This window comes from Arachis ipaensis, chromosome B03 (genome assembly GCF_000816755.2).
Source record: "Arachis ipaensis cultivar K30076 chromosome B03, Araip1.1, whole genome shotgun sequence".
NCBI classification, from domain to species: Eukaryota; Viridiplantae; Streptophyta; class Magnoliopsida; order Fabales; family Fabaceae; genus Arachis; species Arachis ipaensis.
Window position 1 is genome coordinate 69,286,906 of NC_029787.2, and position 24,730 is coordinate 69,311,635.

Genomic DNA, 24,730 nt, shown 5'->3' on the forward strand with positions numbered 1-24,730 from the left:
TCAACTTCCTTTGATTCTGAACCTGAGAGAACTTTCCTTAGACTAAGGAGGGAGGCAAAAGAAAAACATGTAGTTGGTGCTGAAGAAGAGGAGGAACACTTTGAGGAATACTTTGAACCAAACATGGAAGAAAATATGGAAAATCATCATGAAGAAGAGACTCACAACCATGGCAGAGGAGGTGGAGCAAATCATACTGGGGAGGATAGAAGAGTTTTGGGCTCTTACATCAATCCAAACCCAGGCAATTGTGGAAGTAGCATCCAAAAGCCAACAATCCATGCCAACAACTTTGAACTTAAACCACAACTCATCACCCTTGTTCAGAACAACTGTTCGTTTGGAGAAGGTGTTCAAGAATCTCTCTTATGAGTCAAAGAAGGCCGTAGACCATTCATCTCGAGGATCTTTGAACAAGAAAAAGACCATTGAGGAAGCCCTAGATGTTATCGAAATAGTAGCAGAAAACGACTACTTCTATGCTTCCAAAAGAGGGAACACAAGAGGAGTGATGGAGCTAAACAATGTAGATGCTCTGTTGGCCCAAAACAAGCTCATTACCCAGCAGCTAACTGACCTCACCAAGAAGATGGAGAGGAACCAAGTAGCAGCAATCTCATCTTCATCAACAATCCAAGAAGGAGTGAATGAAGAAGCAGAGGGGAGTCAGGAGCAAGCCAACTACATTGGGAATTCACCAAGGAAAAACTATGATCCATACTCCAAGACTTACTACCCTGGATGGAGAAACCACCCAATCTTTGGGTGGGGAAGTAAGCAAGATCAAAACCAAGACCAGAGGACATCTCAACACCCCCACAACAACACTTCTCCACACACTTATCAAAACCAAAATAGCACATCTGCTCTGAACCACTCATCAATTGATGACAAGCTCTCTAAGATCGAAACCTTCATTGAAGGAATATGCAGAGACATTCAAGACAGTAAAGCATTCAGAGAGGAAGTGCAGTCAAACATGCAGAATCAAAATGCTGCCATCACAAAACTGGAAACACAAATCAGCTATCTATTTAAGCAGCTTCCTAACCACAATTTTTGCTATGATGCCCATTCAAGCAAAAGGGATGAGTGTCAAGCTATCACACTTAGGAGTGGGAAGGAACTGAAGGAACATCCCCAAAAACCATAAGAAGAAGGCTCAAATGAAAAGGGAGAAGAGCAAGATGGAATGCAACCCCCCACGCCAAGTCTGCAGAAAGAAAAAAAGATACCCCAACTGAACATCTCAAGAGCTCCATACCCCCAGCTATTGAAGAAAAAGGAAGATGACAACCAGTTCTTGAAATTTTTGGAAATCTTCAAGAAGCTGCAAATCAACATACCATTTGCTGAAGCCATAGAACAAATGCCACTTTATGCCAAGTTTTTGAAGGAGCTAATGACTAAGAAGAGAAGCTGGAAGAACAATGGGACTGTGATACTAACTGAAGAGTGCAGTGCTATCATTCAGCATAAACTACCTCAGAAACTGAAGGATCCTGGGAGTTTTCAGATCCCTTGCATTATAGGAGAAATCACAGTAGAAAAGGCTCTTTGTGACTTAGGGGCCAGCATCAATTTGATGTCAGTAGCTATGATGAGAAAGATGAAAATTGAGGAGGCTAAACCAACAAAAATGGCTCTACAACTGGCAGACCGGTCATTCAAATTCCCTCACGGGATAGTAGAGGATTTGCTAGTAAAAGTAGGAGATTTCATATTCCCAGCAGATTTTGTGGTGCTGGACATGCAGGAAGACGCCAAGACCTCCATCATCTTGGGAAGGCCATTCTTGGCCACTGCTGGAGCTGTCATTGATGTTCAGAAGGGTGACCTCACCCTGAAATTACACAATGAAAAGATGACATTCAATGTGTTCAAGGCCATGAGTTATCCATCGGAACAATTGGGGGAATGCATGAGGTTAGATGCACTTGAGGATGAAGTGGAGGAGAATTTTGAAGAAGATGAACCTGAAGAGAACGAAAGATTGGTGGAGGAAGAATCTGAATCAAGTGAGGAGGTAGCTACAGCAGAAATACATATACCAGATGCACCAAAGGAAGGGAACGAAAAATCAGAATCACCCAAACTTGAACTCAAAGCATTGCCACCTACTCTCAAATATGCATATCTAGGAGAAAATGAAAACTACCCAGTGATCATAAATTCATCCCTCAGTCAAGATCAAGAGGACGAACTACTCAAGGTGCTGCGGGAGCATAAGGATGCCATTGGATGGACCCTTGCTGACTTGAAGGGAATCAGTTCAGCCATATGCATGCATAAAATACTGTTGGAAGATGATGCCAAGCCATCAATTCAATCCCAAAGAAGGCTGAACCCAATCATGAAGGAAGTGGTACAGAAAGAGGTTATGAAGCTTTGGCAAGGAAGGGTCATATACCCAATTTCGGACAGCCCTTGGGTTAGCCCCATACATGTTGTGCCAAAGAAGGGAGGGATCACTGTGGTTACCAATGAGAAGAATGAGCTCATACCTACAAGGACCATCACAGGATGGCGGATGTGCATAGACTACAGGAAACTCAATGAGGCTACACGAAAGGACCATTTTCCCCTTCCATTCATGGATCAGATGTTGGAAAGACTTGCAGGGCACGCATATTATTGTTTTCTCGACGGTTATTCAGGATATAACCAAATAGTGGTTAATCCAAGAGACGAAGAGAAAACCTCATTTACCTGTCCGTATGGAGTGTTTGCCTATAGGCGTATGCCATTTGGATTATGTAATGCCCCTACAACTTTTCAACGCTGCATGCTTTCTATCTTTTCAGATATGATAGAAAAATTCATTGAAGTTTTTATGGATGATTTCTTGGTATTCAGAGATTCTTTTCCTAGTTGCCTACATCACCTCGCCTTGGTATTGAAAAGATGCCAAGAGACCAATTTGGTCTTGAACTGGGAAAAATGCCACTTCATGGTGACAGGAGGAATAGTCCTTGGTCACAAGGTCTCTCACCAAGGCATTGAGGTTGATAGAGCTAAAGTAGAACTTATTGAAAAACTACCCCCACCCAGTGATGTCAAGGCAATTAGAAGTTTTTTAGGGCATGCGGGTTTTTACAGAAGGTTCATCAAAGATTTTTCAAAGATAGCCAAGCCCTTAAGCAATCTCCTTGTATCTGATACACCATTCATCTTTGATGAAACATGCATGCTAGCATTTGCACATTTAAAAATGAGGTTATCCTCTGCTCCTATCATTTCCCCACCTGATTGGAACCTACCATTTGAATTGATGTGCGATGCATCTGATTTTGCAGTTGGAGCGGTGTTAGGACAAAGGAAAGATAACCTAGTTCGTGTGATATACTATGCTAGCAAAGTCCTTAATGAAACTCAAAGAAATTATACCACTACTGAAAAGGAGTTGCTAGCAATAGTTTTTGCATTTGACAAATTTAGATCATACCTCATTGGTGCTAAAGTGATTGTTTTTACAGATCACACAGCACTTAAATATTTGTTTGCCAAGCAAGAATCAAAGCCAAGACTAATAAGGTGGATCTTACTGTTGCAGGAATTCGATATTGAAATCAGAGATAAGAAAGGAGTGGAGAACAAGGTGGCAGATCACCTATCCAGAATCCCTCATGATCAAGGTGGAGAGAATGATACAAATGTGAACGAGCTCTTCCATGATGAGCAATTGATGACAGTTCACAAAGCACCATGGTTCGCAGATATTGCAAATTTCAAGGCAACTGGGGCATTACCCCCAGAGATCAATAAACATCAAAAGAGGAAGCTCATGAATGATGCAAAATACTTTGTCTGGGACGAGCCATATCTCTTCAAGAAATGTTCAGATGGAATTCTTAGAAGATGTGTTTCGGAAGAGGAAGGGAGAGAAGTCCTGTGGAACTGCCACGGTTCATGCTATGGCGGGCATTTTGGAGGGGACAAAACTGCAGCAAAGGTGTTACAAAGCGGATTCTTTTGGCCCACCCTTTTCAAGGATGCCAAGGAACTAGTAAAAAGCTGCAATGAATGCCAAAGATCTGGAAACCTGCCCAAAAGAAATGCCATGCCACAAAATTTCATCTTGGAACTGGAAATGTTTGATGTGTGGGGAATTGATTTCATGGGACCATTCCCAACCTCATATGCAAACAAGTACATCCTGGTAGCAGTGGATTATGTTTCCAAATGGGTAGAGGCTATTGCAACCCCAACTAATGATAACAAGGTAGTCATGAACTTCCTCAGGAAGAATATCTTTAGCCGGTTTGGAGTCCCAAGAGCTCTCATCAGTGATGGAGGGAGCCACTTTTGTAACAAACCACTAGAAGCTCTCCTCTTACGATATGGGGTAAAACACAAAGTAGCCACACCTTACCATCCTCAAACAAGTGGGCAAACTGAGATATCCAACAGAGAGCTGAAGAGGATCCTGGAGAAGACTGTGGGCGCATCTAGAAAGGATTGGTCGAAAAAGTTGGATGATGCTCTTTGGGCATACAGAACAGCATTCAAAACTCCACTTAGAATGTCTCCATATCAACTAGTCTATGGGAAGGCTTGTCACTTACCACTGGAGCTGGAACACAAAGCTCTTTGGGCTATCAAGATACTAAATTTTGACAGCATTGCTACTGGTGCAAAAAGGATCTTGCAGCTACAAGAGATGGAGGAATTCAGGTCACAAGCCTATGAAAACACTAAGATGTATAAAGAAAAGGCAAAGAGAAAATATGACATGCATCTGGCACCCAGGAGTTTCGAAAAAGGGCAGCAAGTACTCCTTTACAATTCTACAGCAAAAACTAGGATGATGACAAAGAGAGAGGGGGACCAGAGATCATCACCCGAAGGTTGTATTATTACCTAATTCCATTGTACTCAGAATTGTTGAAAGTTGGAAGTTCGAATGCACTTTTGATTTGTAGTTACACGTAGTTGAACCCTTTTTAAATTCTGTCTTTTAAGTTCTGAATAGGTCTATGTACACTAGTCTTTATGTTACTGCACCATCACTTAACTTACTTGTATGCTGTCCCTTTAAATCAAATTGAAGAAGAGAATGATTATGTTTTTAAAAGACCAGAGTAGAGTTCATAATGTGGAAGTGCATTCATGAATCTTTGGGGTAGTCATAAGTTAGCTAAATTGGTTCAACCACAAGGCTGGGATGACAATTATATGGCCTGAATACTTTGCTTTGGATACACTCATAAGACTAAGTTAATAACAAGATCCAAAGAAGAGAAAAGGGAAAGAACAATGGAAGTGAAAAATAAAAGAAAAAGAGTAAGCAATAAGGCTAGGCATCAATGGTTTTAATCTTGAGGCAAGTGTCTGTGGTGCTCCTGTGTGAGGGATCTACTTGGATGAATAAGCTCTTAGGGGTGCCTTATCACTTGGTAACTTGGGTTAACTAACTCGGGATTATCAGCTGAAAGTCCACTATCAAGAGTAACCTTCACATTATTCCTTTTTGGCCCTCCTATCCACTGATGCTCAAAGCCTTGGGATCCTTTTTATTACCCTTGCCTTTTGGTTTTAAGAGCTTTGGCTTTTTCTGCTTGCTTTCTCCTTTTTTCTCTCTCTCTTTTTTTTTTTTTCTACAAGCTTTGTTCTTTGCTGCTTTTTCTTGCTTCAAGAATCATTTTTATGATTTTTCAGATTCTCAATAACATGTCTCATGTTCATCATTCTTTCAAGAGCCAACATATTTAACAGTCTTAAACAACAAATTCAAAAGATATATGCACTGTTCAAGCATTCATTCAGAAGACAGAAAGCATTGCCACCACATTTAACTAATTAGAATTTCTCTTATTAAAACTCGAAATTTTATTGCTTCTTATTCAAAAGATCTACTACTTTATTCATGTTAGCTGGTGATGAGAAAAATAAACTATAGCTTAATTGGAGATAAAATCAAAATAGGTACTAATTACTACTATATGACTCCTAAGGTAAAATTAAAATAAGAACAGTTATCACAGAGTTAAGGCTAAGATTAGAACTCAACAACCTTGAGGTTTGGGAAGTGGATGTTCCTCTAGTCTGTGAGGTGCTTGGTCCTTCAAGAGAAAATTTCTGGCGCTTCAGTTCCTTTAAATCACGCCCTTGCTCCTCTTGGAGTGGGTTGTTTTCCTTTAGGGGCCATGATCTTAGTGATCACGGATAAGCACACCAAACTTAGAGCTTTGCTTGTCCTCAAGCAAAAGAAAAAGAAGGAGATGGGTAGAAGGAGAGCTCCTCCCCACCATCCTGGCGTTTGAACGCCCAAACACTGCCTGTTTTGGGCGTTCAACGCCCAAATGCTGCTCTCCTGGGCGTTCAACGTCTAGTTGTTGCCCTTTTCTGGCGTTGAACGCCAGATAGCTATCCTTACTGGCATTTTCCTGCCAGTAAGCTCCCTATCTCTGTTTTGTGTGTAGATTCCTTCTGTAACCCTGTAAACTTATGGAAATGATTCTTTACCTTAGTGTCAGTGAACTTTATAAAAATAAATAAAAATAAAAATAGGGTAAAATGCTTAGAGGATTGTTGCCCCATGGCTGGGTTGCCTCCCAGCAAGCGCTTCTTTATTGTCTTTAGCTGGACCTTGCTGAGCTTTTAATCTAGCTTCAGCCTTGAGCATTCTTGCTCAATGTTGCCTTCAAGATAATGCTTGATTCTCTGTCCATTGACAATGAACTTCTTATCAGAATCAATATCTTGAAGCTCTACATAACCATATGGTGACACTCTTGTAATCACGTATGGTCCTCTCCACCGGGACTTTAGTTTCCCGGGAAATAGCCTGAGTCTAGAGTTAAACAACAGGACCTTCTATCCTGGTTTAAAGATTCTAGATGACAGCTTTCTGTCATGCCATTTTTTTTATTTTTCTTTATAAAGCTTAGCATTTTCGAAAGCTGTGAATCTGAATTCCTCCAGCTCATTTAGCTGGAGCAATCGTTTTTCTCAGCAGAGCTTATGATCACTGGAAAAGTGTCACCTTCTCCTAGAAATGCATATTTCAAGGATGGTGGCAGTGGCTTGAGCTCTGGTTTAGGAGGTTTTTCCTCTTTCAGAAGAAAGTTCAGAGGCTCTTTCATGTCCCCTGAATCCTCCAAATCAGGCTGAACATCTTTAAACATGTCTTCCAACTCTGATTCGAGACTCTCAGCCATGTTGATCTCTTCTACCAAAGAGTCAATAAGGTCAACTTTCATGCAGTCTGTTGATGTGTCTGGATGCTGCATGGCTTTGACAGCGTTCAATAGCTGTGTGTTGGTGGATCACCGTTGTCAATGGCTACCTTCCATCCTTCCAGTGAAAACTACGCTCACGCGCTCTGTCACAGCACGGCTAATCACCGGTTGGTTCTCGATCCGGTTGGAATAGGATTTACTATCCTTTTGCATCTGTTACTAACGCCCAGCCTTCAGGAGTTTGAAGCTCGTCACAGTCATTCAATCCTTGAATCCTACTCGGAATGCCACAGACAAGGCTTAGACTTTCCGGATTCTCATGAATGCCGCCATCAGTTCTAGCTTATACCACGGAGATTCTGATTAAAGAATCTAAGAGATACTCATTCAATCGGATATAGAACGGAGGTGGTTGCCAGGCACACGTTCATGGTTTGAAGAAGGTGATGAATGTCACAGATCATCACCTTCATCACATTTAAGCGCGAATGAACATCTTAGATAGGAACAAGCGTGTTTGAATGGAAAACAGGAATACTTGCATTAATTCATTGAGACACAGCAGAGCTCCTCACCCCCAACAATGGGGTTTAGAGACTCATGCCGTCAGAGAATACAAAGTTTAGATCTAAAATGTCATGAGATACAAAATAAGTCTCTAAAAGTTGTTTAAATACTAAACCAGTAGCCTAGGGTTACAAAATATTGGCAGAGGACTGGCGTTGAACGCCAGTTTACGTCGTCTATTATTGTGCAAAGTATGGACTATTATATATTGCTGGAAAGCCCTGGATGTCTACTTTCCAACGCAATTGGAAGCACGCCATTTCGAGTTCTGTAGCTCCAGAAAATCCACTTTGAGTGCAGGGAGGTCAGAATCCAACAGCATCAGCAGTCCTTTTTCAGCCTGAATCAGATTTTTGCTCAGCTCCTTCAATTTCAGCCAAATAAATACCTGAAATTACAGAAAAACACACAACTCATAGTAAAGTCCAGAAATATGAATTTTTCCTAAAAAATACTAGAAATAGACTAAAAACTAACTAAAACATACTCAAAACTATATGAAATTATCCCCAAAAAGCGTATAAAATATCCGCTCATCAGACACCAAGGTCTCAAGAAAAGAAAATAAATACACTAAATGCCTGTAGTGTGTATGTATGGGAGATAGGCTTGAGGGAGTAAGTCCTTAGGAGTGTCTCAACACCTAGCACCTTGAACCAACTGGTTCGGAAGTGTTGGCTGAAAGCTTATCTTAAAGAGTTGCCCCCTTACAGAGCACTTAGCCTAAATAACACAAACAACCCTTGAAATAACAATAATAAAAGGATCAATAAATAAAGGTCTCATGGGATATAAACAAAGTGGGTGTTTTAGGACATGATAAAGGTCTGAAAGCAAGTAATGGAATGAACCTAAGTTGCTATGCATGAAACCACCAAAAAATCAGTAACATAACTTCCACAAGAATGACTCATTCCTCTGGATATTCCATTCATCATTCTCTTGTTCCAGTACTTGCTTAGGGACAAGCAAGCTTTAAGTTTGGTGTTGTGATGCCAGGGCATCTTTTCAATTGAGTAGTTATCTTGGAAGAGAAGCTACTCAAACTTGGATCTCTTTTGAACCTTGAAAGAGGAATGAAAAGATCAAGCTGGAAATGCTTTCTCATGCTGGACCAAATTGGGTTTGGATGGGTATGTGACTATAACCCTCTCAATACTTGATTTGGGAAATGCATGTGGTATAATCAGTGACCATACTTCATCTCTTCTCATGAGCAATTGAAATATAGAACAAATGGGATTTAAAGGCTCAAAGTGGTAAACAAATGTAATTGAAAATGGTAGGCTTAATTTGGATAAGTGAGTTTAAACAAAAGATGGCCTCAATCATATGCAAGCATATAAATATAATAAATATTGGACATATAGGATGAAACAAAATACAGATTACAATCATAAAGAAGTAAACACACAAGAATAAATTAATTATGGTTAAATAGTGTAACCATGCATAAAGGCTCAAATCTTCACAGGTTGTGTGTTCTTTAGCTCAAACATCATGTTCCAAATACAACTTCAAGCAAATTTATCATAAAAATTTTAAAAATTAGTGAAATTTTGTTCCAAAGATAGAGTCTTAGAAGAAACTTATTGTCTTTTCAATCAAGTAGAGCATGCATGCAACTAACCTATTACTATGCAATTTATCCTATTCTATAAAAGAAAGAAAATCTAACTAAATATCCTAATTTATTGGTGCTAAGGAAGAGAAATTACCTCCGAAAGTCAGGTACTGACTGACCTCCCCACACTGAAGGCTTTGCACCGTCCTCGGTGCCATCTGTCAGGAATAGAGGTGGGCTGGTTGCAATATCTCCACAGTCGGGACCATCATGGCTCCCTGTGCTGGTAAAAGAAGCGGAGTCCAGGGTATCTGAGTCCTTGAAGTATCCCTTGAGTAGCTCCTTGAGGTGTTTGAATCGGCGCTCTCTTAACTTCACTTTTTGTTCTTGCCGATCCAATCTTTGGATTATCTGCTGGAGTAGTTCATCAGTTGTAGGTGCTTGTGGTATTGGAGAAGGGATGTCTTCAACCGGAGCAGTGGGAAGGCTTGTAGTGGCTGTTGAAAGTCTGAGGTATTTCCCATTAGGAACATACTGATCATCCCGTGGAAGCATGGCTTTGGTGTCTCCAGCTCTATAGGAAACTCCGGTTGGTGAGACAAGATCTGAGACCAAGGCGGGAAAATGTAAGTTGCCCGCGATTTGTACGTGTCCCATGGCATTCCGGATATGTCTTGGTAGATTCAGAGGCTGGTCTGTAAGGATGCACCATAGTAGAACGGCCATGTCTGCAGTGAAGAAGGACTCGTGAGTGCTCAGAAAGATGTAATGGGACATGATCTGTGCCCATACGCGAGCCTCCATGGTAAGTGCTGAAGCCAATATACCCTTAGGGCGGGTACGATGGTATCCATAGATCCAACGGCTGCCAGGTAGTGCGATAACTCTGAGAACAGCTTCCCAGTCAAATTGGTACATCTGGCGCTTGAGTGCGGCTTCTTGAAAGGCGTCCATTCCTTCTGGAATAGGGGGAAGACTCAAAGCTTGTTGAATAGCCTCTTCTGTAATGGGGACTTGCTTTTGACGGACAAAGACAGGCTGCATGGTGGGCAGGTAGAAGTTAGAGTAGAACTCGACTACCCAAGAGAGATTGACCTGCCTTGGCTGTCTCCATAGGAAATCCCATTGTCGTCGTTCAATTTGCGGCTCAACAAAGGTAGCAATATTGGGCGGGAGGATAAGAAGGTATTCGTTGTTATAGCTCCTTTCTGCCAGGATGGAGAACATCTGCTCACAGTAGCGATTGAGAAATCGCGCAGTGTCCTTCGCTGGAAAGGCTTTCTCCTTTTCATCAACCTTGATGATCCTCTTAACTCGTTTTGTTGAGGGCTTGACTGCAGTTGAAGAAGGCTCTGCCACTAGTGCTCTTTTAGTTCCTCTTCTTGCTGGAGGTTTGGGAGTAGCTTTCTCTTTTCCTTTCTTGGTGGCCATCCTGAAAAAGGGAAGAGAAAGTAAATTAAATTCGAAGAGACATATAGCAATGAAGAGAACCAAAAAGGATGGTTGTAAATGCACATTAAAAGGTAAATGATGTCAACACATGCTCATGACTACATGTGAAAGATCATTAATGGAAAATAGTTAGTGCATATGATGATAAGTGAATGCAAGGTGTTTATTGGCATGCCGGCAAAGGGCATGAGTGGCATAGACCAAGCATTACTTTGTAACAAACCATCACGTTTGTATTGACAATTAAATTCAATTAATATAATAGTAAAGGGGATTTGTGAAAAGTAAGCATTGAATAGTAGAATAACATAGAGAAGTGCATAATGCCATATGGGCTTTTTCACAAACACATAGCATGCAAGGTAAATAAAGTATAGAAAGTATTAAAGTGAACATGCAAGCAACCCTTTAAAGAAAATAATATATAATTGTCAAACAATTTGCAACAATCCACAAGCATATAATGAGGAATAATGACTCAAATAAAATTCCAACACCATGTAAAAAAAAAGGAAAGAAGAAGAAGGAAAATATGAATAATGAAAAGAAAAAGAAAAGAAAAGAAAATAACATATAAAATAAGAAGAATGATAGTAAAGAAAGGGGTGAAGAAGAAAATAAAACCTTGTTAATGGAGGTGAGGGAGAGAGAGAGTGAAAGGTAAGAAAGAGGGAAGAAGGGAGAAGGAAGAAGTAAGGAGGGAAAAGAAAAATTAGGATTAGAGAGGAAAAAGATAAGATATTTTGGCAATTCAGGTTGAGCTGTGCGGCGCAAGCGACGCGGCCGCGTGGGGCACGCGTTCGCGTGATTGCGCTTCAAGTAAGGTGACGCGATCGCGTGGCCCATGTTAGGCTTCTGGCGCGAGTGCAGCCTCGCGCCTACACAACTCTCTGTTCAAATTGATGTATTTGCCAAAATTGGGGTGACGCGATCGCGTGGGGCATGCGATCACGTGAGTGGGCAGTTTATGGGGTATGACGTGGCCGCGTGGGGCACGCGGTCGCGTGAGGGGGATTGCGTGTCCAGCGCCAGTCCAGCACCACTCTAGCACAACTTTCAGCTGTGCACGCGTTTTACGTCGAAAATCAGGGCACGCGGTAGCGTGGAAGGCCATTATGCCCATATGCCGCGGACGCGTCGGCGACGCGGTCACGTTGGCTGCTTTGTGCCACTGGCACTCCTCCAGCCACGCTCCAGCATGACTCTCTGTTCCTTTTTATTTTTCTCTCCTCTCCTTACCACGCGGACGCGTCGCTGATGCGGTCGCGTCGCGTAGCTCTCTTTTTTTTTTTTAAATATGTTAATGCAGATGCACAAAAATACTAATAAAGAGAAGAGTTATTGAATAAGAAAAATTAAAAATAAAGAAAAGAACGATCATACCATGGTGGGTTGTCTCCCACCTAGCACTTTGCTTCAACGTCTGTAAGTTGGAGGCTCCACTAGCTCAGTCTGTGGCTATGTGGGGATCTTCCAAGAGGAAGATCTCGAGTTCCTTGTCTTTCTTCCGTTTTTCGCCATGGTACAGCTTTAAATGATGTCCATTAACTTTGATAAGCTCCGAGCTCGAAGGATGGATAAGGTGATAAACTCCGTACGGTTCGGCCTTCTCTACTCTGTATGGACCTTCCCATCTTGATCTCAACTTGCCTGGCATGAGCCTCAGTCGAGATTTGTAAAGGAAAACTGAGTCCCCAGGTTGGAACTCTTTCCTCTTGATGTTCTGGTCATGTACAGCCTTCATCTTCTCCTTGTGTAGTCTTGAGTTCTCATAAGCTTCTAGACGAAGGCTCTCTAGTTCTTGCAGTTGCAACTTCCTTTCAGCTCCGGCTTTCTCAATTCCCATATTGCACTCCTTGACTGCCCAAAAGGCTTTGTGCTCTATTTCTACCGGGAGATGACAAGCTTTTCCATAGACTAAACGAAAAGGATTCATTCCAATGGGTGTTTTGTATGCTGTTCTGTATGCCCAGAGTGCATCTTGTAGCCTGGTGCTCCAGTCTCTTCTATGAAGCTTTACTATCTTCTGCAAGATACGCTTTATCTCTCTATTTGACACCTCGGCTTGCCCATTGGTCTGAGGATGGTATGCTGTTGCAACCTTATGAATTATCCCATGCTTCTTCATTAGTCCTGTTAGTCTCCTGTTACAAAAATGGGTGCCTTGATCGCTCACGATTGCTCGTGGGGATCCAAAGCGACAGATAATATGGTTTCCCACAAAGGAAACAACAGTGTTAGCATCATTAGTGCGGGTAGGAATTGCTTCCACCCATTTGGAAACGTAATCCATAGCTAACAATATATAAAAATAACCATTAGAATTTGGAAACGGACCCATGAAGTCAAGGCCCCAAACATCAAAGATTTCACAGAAAAGCATATATTGTTAAGGCATCTCATTCCTTTTGGATATATTACCAAATTTTTGGCATGGGAGGCAAGATTTACAAAATTCAGCGGCGTCTCTAAAAAGAGTAGGTCACCAGAATCCACAGTGTAAGATTTTTCTAGCAGTTCTTTGGGGGCCAAAATGTCCTCCACTCTCAGATGAGTGACAGGCCTCTAAGATGGACTGGGATTCTGATTGAGGCACACACCGTCTAATTACCTGATCAGTGCCACATCTCCATAAATATGGCTCATCCCATATATAATATTTAGACTCGCTTTTCAGCTTGTCTCTTTGATGCTTAGAAAAGTTTGGAGGAAATGTGCGGCTAACTAGATAATTAGCTACAGGTGCATACCAAGGGGATACTTCAGATACTGCTTGCAAGTTATCAAAAGGAAAATTATCATCTATAGGAGTAGAATCATCCTTAATGTGCTCAAGGCGACTTAAATGGTCTACCACTAAATTCTGGTTACCACTCCTATCCTTTATTTCTAAATCAAATTCTTGTAATAGCAGTATCTAACGTATAAGTCTTGGTTTGGACTCCTTTTTAGCTAATAGATACTTTAAAGCTGCATGGTCCGAATACACTACTACTCTAGTACCAAGTAAATAAGCTCGGAATTTATCCAGAGCAAAAACAATAGCGAGAAGCTCTTTCTCAGTAGTAGTATAATTGGACTGGGCAGTGTCTAAAGTCTTAGATGCATAAGCAATAACAAAAGGATCCTTACCTTCGCGCTGAGCCAGCACTGCTCCTACTGCATGGTTGGAAGCATCGCACATGATTTCAAACGGCTGGCTCCAGTCTGGTCCTCTCACAATTGGAGCTTGAGTCAGGGCGGTCTTCAGTTTATCAAATGCTTGTTTGCAATCATCACTAAACTCGAACTTAATATCCTTCTGCAGTAATCTGGATAAGGAAAGTGCTACCTTACTGAAGTCCTTAATAAATCTCCTGTAAAAACCTCCATGGCCAAGGAACGAACGGACTTCCCTCACAGAAGAGGGGTAAGGTAAACTAGAAATAACATTCACCTTTGCTGGGTCTACAGAAATGCCAGTATTAGATACACATGTCCTAATACAATCCCTTGTTTCACCATAAAATGACATTTTTCAAAATTCAATACAAGGTTTGTATTATCACATCTATCTAATACTCTAGATAATCCATCTAAGCAAAGGCTAAAAGAATCACCATAAATGCTAAAATCATCCATAAAAACCTCCATACAGTCCTCAATAAGATCAGAGAAAAGACTCATCATACACCTTTGGAAAGTAGCTGGTGCATTGCACAAGCCAAAGGGCATTCTCTTGTAAGCATAAGTCCCAAAAGGACATGTAAAAGTGGTATTTTCCTGATCCTCAGGAGCTATATGAATCTGGAAATAACCTGTGTAACCATCTAAAAAACAATAATGGGATTTACCTGACAGGCGATCCAGCATTTGATCAATGAATGGAAGTGGGTAGTGATCCTTACGGGTAGCTTGGTTGAGACGCCTGTAATCAATGCAGACTCTCCAAGCATTCTGAACTCTAGTTGCTATGAGCTTTCTGTGCTCATTCTCCACTGTAGTGACTCCAGACTTCTTGGGTACCACTTGTACTGGGCTAACCCATTCACTATCTGAAATGGGATAGATGATACCTGCTTCCAATAGTCTGGTCACTTCCTTTTTGACAACTTCCAAGATAGTGGGATTCAATCTTCTTTGGGGTTGACGGACAGGTCTTGCTCCCTCTTCTAAAAATATTCTGTGCTCACATACTTGAGGGTTGATGCCTACTATGTCTGCCAAACTCCACCCAATTACTTTTTTGTGCCTCCTCAGTACATCAAGTAACTATTCTTCTTGTTGAGAAGTAAGTTCCCTTGCAATGATAACCGGAAACTTCTGCTCATCTTCAAGATAAGCATATTTGAGATGTGGAGGAAGGGGTTTCAACTCTAACTTCTGATCATGGGTAGGCCCTCATTGTCAGTTAAGAGGGTCCCCACACTTGGACCTTGTCCAGTGTGTCTCTCTGCTAATTCTTCCTTGTGAACTGCAGCTACAGTTTCATCTATGACATCACACTGGAAGATAGAATGATCTTCTGGAGGGTTGTTTATGACTCCATTCAGATTGAAGATTACTATTCGGCCATCTATTTCAAAAGAGTATGTTCCTGAAAAAGCATCCAATTTGAATTTTGATGTCTTCAGGAATGGTCTTCCAAGTAGGATTGATGATGGCTTATTCGAGTCATTATGGGGCATCTCCAAGATATAAAAATCAGTGGGAAATGTAAGCCCTTTAATGTTCACTAAAACATCTTCAGCAACTCCAGCCACTGTAATAATGCTTTTATCTGCTAACACAAAATGAGCTGCCGACCTTTTTAAGGGAGGGAGCCTCAAAATATCATATATAGACAAAGGTATTATACTAACACAGGCACCTAAATAACACATGCAATCATAAATTACTACTCCACCAATAGTACAACTAACTATACAAGGACCTGGGTCACTACACTTCTCAGGTAATCCTCCCATTAAAGCAGATATGGAACTACCTAAAGGAATAGTTTCTAATTCATGAATTTTGTCCTTATGTATACATAAATCTTTTAGAAACTTTGCATATTTAGGTACTTGTTGAATAACATCAAAAAGAGGAACGGTTACCTCAACCTTTTTGAATATTTCTACCATTTTGGGATCGGGTTCCAGTTGCTTCCTGGGCTTCCTTGCAAGTTGTGGAAAGGGAATGTGAGTAGTGTTTTCTGCAGTGTCTGCGCCTTTTGGTGCTTCCTCTTGTGGTTGCACTTCTTCTTCTTCAGCTATGTCATGTATGTCCTCTTCTTCTTCGACATCTTCTATTTCAACTACCTCTTCAGCTGAGGCGTGTTCTGGTGAGCTTGGCTCCTCCTGATTCCTCTCCTGCAGTGTGGTTCCGGACCTCAGGGTGATGGCATTAATGCCTCCCTTTGGATTGGGTAATGATTGAGAGGGGATTCCAGTGGAGCTTGAAGGTTGGTTACTGGAATTTTGCATTGATCCAATCTGTGAAACAAGAGCTTGCAAAGAGTATACAGGAAATTAAATTGATGAAATTGAATAATGTAAATAAAAGCCTTGACTGGGAGTTGATTACATGGAAGCCCTATCCTTGATTGAACATTCTTAAGATTAGTTGACAATTGAGAGTTATTTCGTTTAGTTATCCTTTACTAAGTAAGGGAAGGTAAAACAAGTTGGAGTGCTGTTCTATTCACAAGTCCCAATCCACTCTGGGGAGGATTGGTGTCAGGAATTAGAGAGCAATCCAACAATAACCCAATTACAACCTTTCTCTTGAACCTTCCAACTCAAGGGTTCCTTTCAATCAACTCAAAAATCCTAAGAGCTATCAATGTATATAGAAAAAACCTAGAGGAGGAGTAAAACTAGATCTAAAAACTAAAACTCTGTAGAATGAATGTTCCATTTGGTTTCTACTTGTTCTCTGGCTCTAGTCTGCGGTTGCGGGCTAAAAAATGGGTCAAAATAGGGCCCGAAATCGACCCCAGCGAATCTCTAAATTATGCAGATCGCGCACGTCACGCGGTTGCGTCGCTCATGCGGACGCGTCATTCGCGTTTCTGCTTTGCCACGCGGACGCATCGTCCATGCCTCTGTGTTGCTCGTGCTTTTCCATTTCGCGCGGTCGCGTCATCCATGCGGCCGCGTCACTGCGATTTGATCTTCTCCGCGCGGTCGTCTCGTCCATGCGGCCGCGTCGCTTCTCGCTGGTCATCTCCTCAATTTCTTGTGTTCCTTCCATTTTTGCTAGCTTCCTTTCCAATCTCCAACTCATTCTTGCCTTATAAAGCCTGAAACACTTAACACACAGATCTCTAGGAAGCAGTTTTCACTCATGTAATAATTTCAAGAAGGAAATATAAATGCATGCTATTTTAATGAATAAGTGGGTCAGGATCATGATAAGACCACACAATTAAACACAATATAAACCATAAAATAGTGGTTTATCAAATAGCCTGAGCCTAGAGTTAAACAACAGAACCTTTTGTCCTGGTTCAAAGATTCTTGATGACAGCTTTCTGTCATGCCACCTTTTTTATTTCTCCTTATAAAGCTTGGCATTTTCGAAAGCAGTGAGTCTAAATTCCTCTAGCTCATTTAGCTGGAGTAATCTTTTTTCTCTGGCTAATTTGGTATGAAAGTTCAAGAATCTGGTTGCCCAGTAGGCCTTATGTTCCAGTTCCATGGGCAGATGACAGGCCTTACTATACACAAGCTGGTATGGAGAGGTCCCTATAGGATTCTTGAATGCTGTTCTGTAAGCCCATAGAGCATCATCCAAGTTTTTTGCCCAATCCTTTCTACTGGCACTTACAGTCCGTTCCAGGATACTCTTTAGTTCTCTATTAGAGACTTTAGCTTGCCCATTTGTCTATGGATGATATGGAGTGGCCACCTTGTGGCTAATCCCATACCGGAGCATGGTAGAATAAAGCTGTTTGTTGCAGAAATGAGTGCCCCCATCACTGATTAGTACTCTAGGGACACCAAACCTGCTGAAGATATGTTTCTGGAGGAACTTCAGCACTGTCTTAGTATCATTAGTGGGTGTGACAATGGCCTCTACCCATTTTGATACATAATCGACTGCCACCAGAATATAAGTGTTTGAGTATGATGGTGGGAAAGGTCCCATGAAGTCAATTCCCTATACATCAAACAACTCAATCTCCAAGATCCTTTGTTGAGGCATGGCGTAACCATGAGGCAGATTACCAGCTCTTTGCCAGCTGTCACAGTTACGTACAAACTCTCGGGAATCTCTATATAGGGTAGGCCAGTAAAAGCCACATTGGAGGACCTTGGTGGCTGTTCGCTCACCTCCGAAATAGCCTCCATATTGTGATCCATGGCAATGCCATAAGATCTTCTGTGTTTCTTCTCTAGGCACACACCTACGGATTATTCCGTCTACACATCTCTTAAAGAGATAGGGTTCATCCCACAAGTAGAACTTTGCATCAGTAATTAATTTTTTCTTTTGTTGCCTGCTGTACTCCTTGGGTATGAACCTTGCAGCTTTATAGTTTGCTATGTCTGCAAACCATGGTGTTTCCTGAATGGCGAATAAATGCTCATCCGGAAAGGTTTCAGAGATCTCAAAAGTGGGGGGGACGCCCCTTCTATTGGCTCTATCCGGGACAGATGATCAGCCACTTGGTTCTCTGTCCCTTTTCTGTCTCTTATTTCTATATCAAACTCTTGCAGAAGCAACACCCATCTTATAAGCCTGGGATTTGAATCCTGCTTTGTGAGTAGATATTTAAGAGCAGCATGGTCAGTGTACACAATCACTTTTGATCCTACCAAGTATGATCTAAACTTGTCAATGGCATAAACCACTGCAAGTAATTCTTTTTCTGTGGTTGTGTAATTTTTCTGGGCATCATTTAAAACATGGCTAGCATAATAAATGACATGCAGAAGCTTGTCATGCCTCTGCCCCAGTACTGCACCAATGGCGTGGTCACTGGCATCACACATTAGTTCAAATGGTAATGTCCAGTCTGGTGCAGAAATAACTGGTGCTGTGACCAGCTTAGCTTTAAGAGTCTCAAATGCTTACAGACACTCTATGTCAAACACAAATGGCGTGTCAGCAGCTAGCAGATTTCTCAGGGGTTTTGCAATTTTTGAAAAATCCTTTATAAACCTCCTGTAGAATCCTGCATGCCCCAGAAAGCTTCTGATTGCCTTAACATTAGCAGGTGGTGGTAGTTTTTTTAATTACCTCTACTTTAGCTTGATCCACCTCTATTCCCTTGTTTGAAATTTTATGCCCAAGGACAATTCCTTCAGTTACCATAAAGTGACATTTTTCCCAGTTTAAAACTAGGTTGGTCTCTTGGCATCTTTTCAGAACAAATGCTAAATGATTAAGGCAGGAGCTGAATGAGTCTCCAAATACTGAAAAGTCATCCATGAAGACTTCCAGAAATTTCTCTACCATATCAGAGAAGATAGAGAGCATGCACCTCTGAAAGGTTGTAGGTGCATTACACAGACCAAAAGGCATCCTTCTATAAGCAAACACTCCAGAAGGACATGTAAATGCTGTTTTCTCTTGGTCTTGAGGATCTACTGTAATTTGGTTATAACCTGAATAGCCATCCAAAAAATAGTAGTATTCATGACCTGTTAGTCTCTCTAGCATCTAGTCTATGAATGGTAAAGGAAAATGATCCTTTCTGGTGGCTGTATTGAGCCTTCTGTAGTCAATACACACGCGCCACCCTGTAACTGTTCTTGTAGGAACCAGTTCATTCTTTTCATTATGAACCACTGTCATACCTCCCTTTTTGGGGACAACTTGAACAGGGCTCACCCAGGGGCTATCAAAAATAGGATAAATAATCCCAGCCTCCAGTAATTTGGTGACCTCCTTCTGCACCACTTCCTTCATGGCTGGATTTAGCCGCCTCTGTGGTTGAACCACTTGCTTAGCATCATCTTCCAATGGGATTTTGTGCATGCATCTAGCTGGGCTTATGACCTTAAGGTTATTTATGGACCACCCAAGAGTTGTCTTGTGTGTCCTTAGCACTTGAATTAGTGCTTCCTCTTCCAGTGGGTTTAAAGCAGAGCTTATGATCACTGGAAAAGTGTCACCTTCTCCCATAAATGCATATTTCAGGGATGGTGGTAATGGCTTGAGCTCAGGTTTAGGAGGTGTTTCCTCTTCCTGAGGAAGTTTCAGAAGTTCTTTCAATTCTTCTGAATACTCCAAATCAGGCTGAACATCTTTAAAGATGTCTTCCAGCTCTGATTCGAGACTCTCAGCCATGTTGATCTCCTCTACTAAAGAGTCAATAAGATCAACTTTCATGAAGTCTTTGGGTGTGTCTGGATGCTGCATGGCTTTGACAGCATTTAACTTGAACTCATCCTCATTGACCCTCAGGGTTACTTCCCCCTTTTGGACATCAATGAGAGTTCGTCCAGTTGCTAGGAAAGGTCTTCCTAGAATGAGAGTAGCACCTCTTGTGCTCTTCCATTTCCAGCACCACAAAGTCAGTGGGAAAGGCGAATGGCCCAACCCTGATAATCATATCTTCAATCACGCCTAATGGGTATTTAATGGAGCCATCAGCAAGTTGGAGACATATCCGGGTTGGTTTGACTTCTTCAGTTAAACCAAGCTTTCTGATAGTGGATGCAGGTATTAGATTGATACTTGCTCCAAGATCACATAAAGCTGTCTTCGTGCAATTACCCTCTAGTGTGCATGGTATCAGAAAGCTCCCGGGATCCTTAAGCTTTTCTGGGAAGCTTTTCAGAATGACTGCACTACATTCTTCAGTGAGGAGAACTCTTTCAGTTTCTCTCCAATCCTTCTTATGACTCAAGATCTCTTTCATGAACTTGGCATAAGAAGGTATTTGCTCAAGTGCCTCTGCAAACGGAATCTTTATTTCAAGAGTCCGAAGATAGTCTGCAAAGCGAGCAAATTGCTTATCCTGCTCCTCTTTATGGAGTTTTTGAGGATAAGGCATCTTGGCTTTGTATTCGTCAACCTTAGTTCCTATAGGTTTACTTCCTACAGAGGTGGTTGGAGAAGCCTTTTTAGAGGGGTTGTTATCAGCACTTGTGTGTGTCTAATCCCTCACTGGCATTTGATTGCCAGAGTCAGAAGCTGGAGTGGCGTTGGATGCCAACTTCTTACTTGTTCCTGGCGTTTGAACGCCAGAACTGAGCTTCCATTGGGCGTTTGACGCCAAATCATTGCTTTTTTCTGGCGTTTGAACGCCAGAGTTATTCTTCTCTGGGCTCTTACTGTCCTCAGAGGGATCGTGAATAGCAGTTTGTTCATTTCTTGGCTTCCTGCTGCCTTGAAGTGAGGTATTTAATGTTTTTCCACTTCTTAATTGAACTACTTGGCATTCTTCTGTTATTTGTTTTGATAACTGCTGTTCTGTTTGCCTCAACTGTACTTCCATGTTTATATTAGCCCTTCTTGTATCTTGTAATATCTCCTTGAATTCGGCCAGCCGTTTTGTTAGAAAATCTAATTGCTGATTAAATTCAGTAAGTTGTTCTGCAGGACTGAGTTCAGCAGTTACTGTTTTAGCATCTTCTTTCATGGAAGATTCACTGCTTAGGTACAGATGCTGATTTCTGGCAACTGTATCAATGAGCTCTTGAGCTTCTTCAATTGTCTTTCTCATATGTATAGACCCACCAGCTGAGTGGTCTAGAGAAGTCTGAGCTTTCTCTGTAAGCCCATAATAGAAGATGTCTAACTGCACCCATTCTGAAAACATTTCAGAGGGGCATTTTCTTAGCATCTCTATGTATCTCTCCCAAGCATCATAAAGAGATTCATTATCTCCTTGTTTAAAGCCTTGGATGTCCAGTCTTAGCTGTGTCATCCGTTTGGGAGGGAAGTATTGATTCAGGAATTTTTCTGACAGCTGTTTCCATGTCCTTATGCTAGCCTTAGGTTGGTTATTTAACCACCTCTTAGCTTGGTCTTTCACAGCAAATGGAAACAGTAATAATCTGTAGACATCCTGATCTACTTCCTTATCATGTACTGTGTCAGCAATCTGTAAAAACTGTGCCAGAAACTCTATAGGTTCTTCTTGAGGAAGACCGGAATACTGGCAACTTTGCTGCACCATGATAATGAGCTGAGGATTCAACTCAAAGCTACTGACTCCAATGGAGGGTATACAGATACTACTCCCATATGAAGCAGTAGTGGGGTTGGCATATGACCCAAGAGTCCTTCTGGACTGTTCAATTCCACTTAGATCCATGATGGAGAAAAGGGAATTGATATGAATAGCAAATAGAATATATTTTTATTTTTATTATTATTTTTTTTATTTATTATTTTTTTTTGAAAATCAAAATTAAAATAAAATAAAATAAAAGAAAATAAATTTTTTAGATCTAATGCTCCTTATTTTCGAAAATTTTGGAGGGAAACACCAAGGAGCACCAAACTTAAAATTTTAAGATCAAGACACAAGGAAAACTCAAGAACACCTTGAAGACTCACAAGAACAACAAGAACATGAAGAAAGAACACCAAACTTAAAATTTTTAGAAAATCACAATAAAATTTTCGAAAATTATAGAAAGATCAACAAGAAGACACCAAACATAAGGTTTGGCAAAAGATTTAATCAAAGAAACATTATTTTTGAAAAAGATTTTAAAAAGAAGATACCCAATTACCAAGAACATAGACCAACGCTCTAGCCAATTGAGCTGTAAATGTAACACTTGTTTTGAAGAAGTATTTTTCATAACTAAGAATAAAATTTTTTTTTTGAGAGCTAATGTTTTGAAAAAGCACAAGAAAAAAAAGAAAAGAAACAGAACAAGAAAAACTAAAGATCAAACAAGAAAATTAAACAAGAACAACTTGAAGATCCAGGAAAAACAAAGGACACAAATTTGAAAATTTAAAGGAAAATATAAAATATGCAATTGACACCAAACTTAAAATGTAAAACTAAACTCAAATAGAAAAACTCAATTATTAGTAAAAAAATCAAATTTCAAAAAATTTTTGAAAAAGAAAATAAGGATTCTAAAGTTTTAACAAGAACAATAATAAAAGACTTAAAGATAAATCACAGATTAATAAAGAAAAATAAAAATTTTTGAAAGATTTTTGAAAAGAAAGTAAAAGACTCTGACTCAAAAGAGTGTTTGACGCCAGACTGCAACATGGAACTGGCATTGAACGCCAGTTTCCGTCATCTATCCTTGAGCAAAGTATGAACTATTATATATTGCTGGAAATCCCTGGATGTCTACTTTCCAACGCATTTAAGAGCGTGCCATTTGGAGTTCTGTAGCTCCAGAAAATCTATTTTGAGTGCAGGGAGGTCAGAATCCAACAGCATCAGCAGTCCTTTTTCAGCCTGAATCAGATTTTTGCTCAGCTCCCTCAATTTCAGCCAGAAAATACCTGAAATTACAGAAAAATACACAAACTCATAGTAAAGTCCAGAAATGTGAATTTAACATAAAAACTAATGAAAACATCCCTAAAAGTAACTAGATCCTACTAAAAACATACTAAAAACAATGCCAAAAAGCGTATAAATTATCCGCTCATCACCAATCAAACGCCAACACACACCAGGCACGTGCATCATTTCATGGGTTTTTCCTTTTCCCTCCAGTTGTAATTTTCTTTTCTCTTTTGTATTTTCTTAATTCTAGTTATAGGAGTAGTATAAATAACCCCTAGAAATACTGAAAAGGGGGTTGGATTGGCAGGTTTAGTTTAGTTTTTACTTTACACTTCATCTCTTCCATCTCTTGTAGTTTTCTCTAAGCTCTGAGTAGCTAAACTCCCTCTCATTGGCAGAGGGAGCTCTGTTGTACTTGATGGATTAATGAGAGTGAATTTCTTCTTCTCTTCATCTTCTCTTTGATGTGCTAGAAGAAATTTCTTCTTCATGCTAGGGTTCAATCATCTTGGAAAAGAGGTTGAATGCAAAATGGGTTTCATGGGAACCTTGGAAAAGGAAACATGAAACCATGCTTGAAATCCCTTCTCACACTTGAGTAGATCTAGGTTTTGGGATTGGATATGGTGACATATAATCCACCTACTATTTGGATCTATAATGATGTGTGGTATAATCAGGGACCAAGAATATCTCTCTTCATGAGCAATTAGACCAAGGAATTGGCTGATTATCAAGATTTGAGAGATTGAATCACCAAGGGATTGGGATTTAATCAATCATGATTGCCAAGAGGTCAATGAGTTGCATGATTGAAGAAGAGATTAGCTGAATTTAATCCAAAGAGAGCAACATCTCTTAATCCCAATGAATTCCCCATATTCTTATCTTCCACATTCTTTATAGCTTTCTTACATTCTGTTATTCCCCATTCCCATTTACAATTCAGCCATTTATGTTTCAGTTCTTTACATTCTTGCCATTTAATTTTCTGCACTTTATAGCTTTCTTTTACATTTGAGCCATTTATAATTCTATTATTTAATTTTCTGCACCTAATACTCTCTCCATTGATTAGCTTAACTAAATTCATTCATCAACTAAAATTTCTCAATCAATCAATCTCTGTGTATACGATCCCACTCCACTGTGGGTTATTACTTGACGATACTTTGGTGCGCTTGCCAAAGAGCGAATTCATTTTATATGGGGACTGAATTTCGTCTCATCAAGTTTTATGGTGCCATTGCCGGGGATTGATTTTGATTTGACAATGATTAAGTTGATGAGAATTTAGATTAAGCATTTTCTTTATCTTTGTTAGTCCCTTTAATTTCATCTTTTATTCTTCATTTCTTTTAATTTTTCATTGTTTATACATTAACACTAACAAAAAGCACACTAACTATTCGATATTTTGCACCACTTAATTTTTGACTTACCCACCCTTCTTCAAAAGGGTGATAACTTTTTTCTTTTGTGTATTCTGTTTTGTGTATGACAGGGAGAAGAAGAGCTGATATCTCCTACGATTCTGAACCAGAGAGAACATTCCTG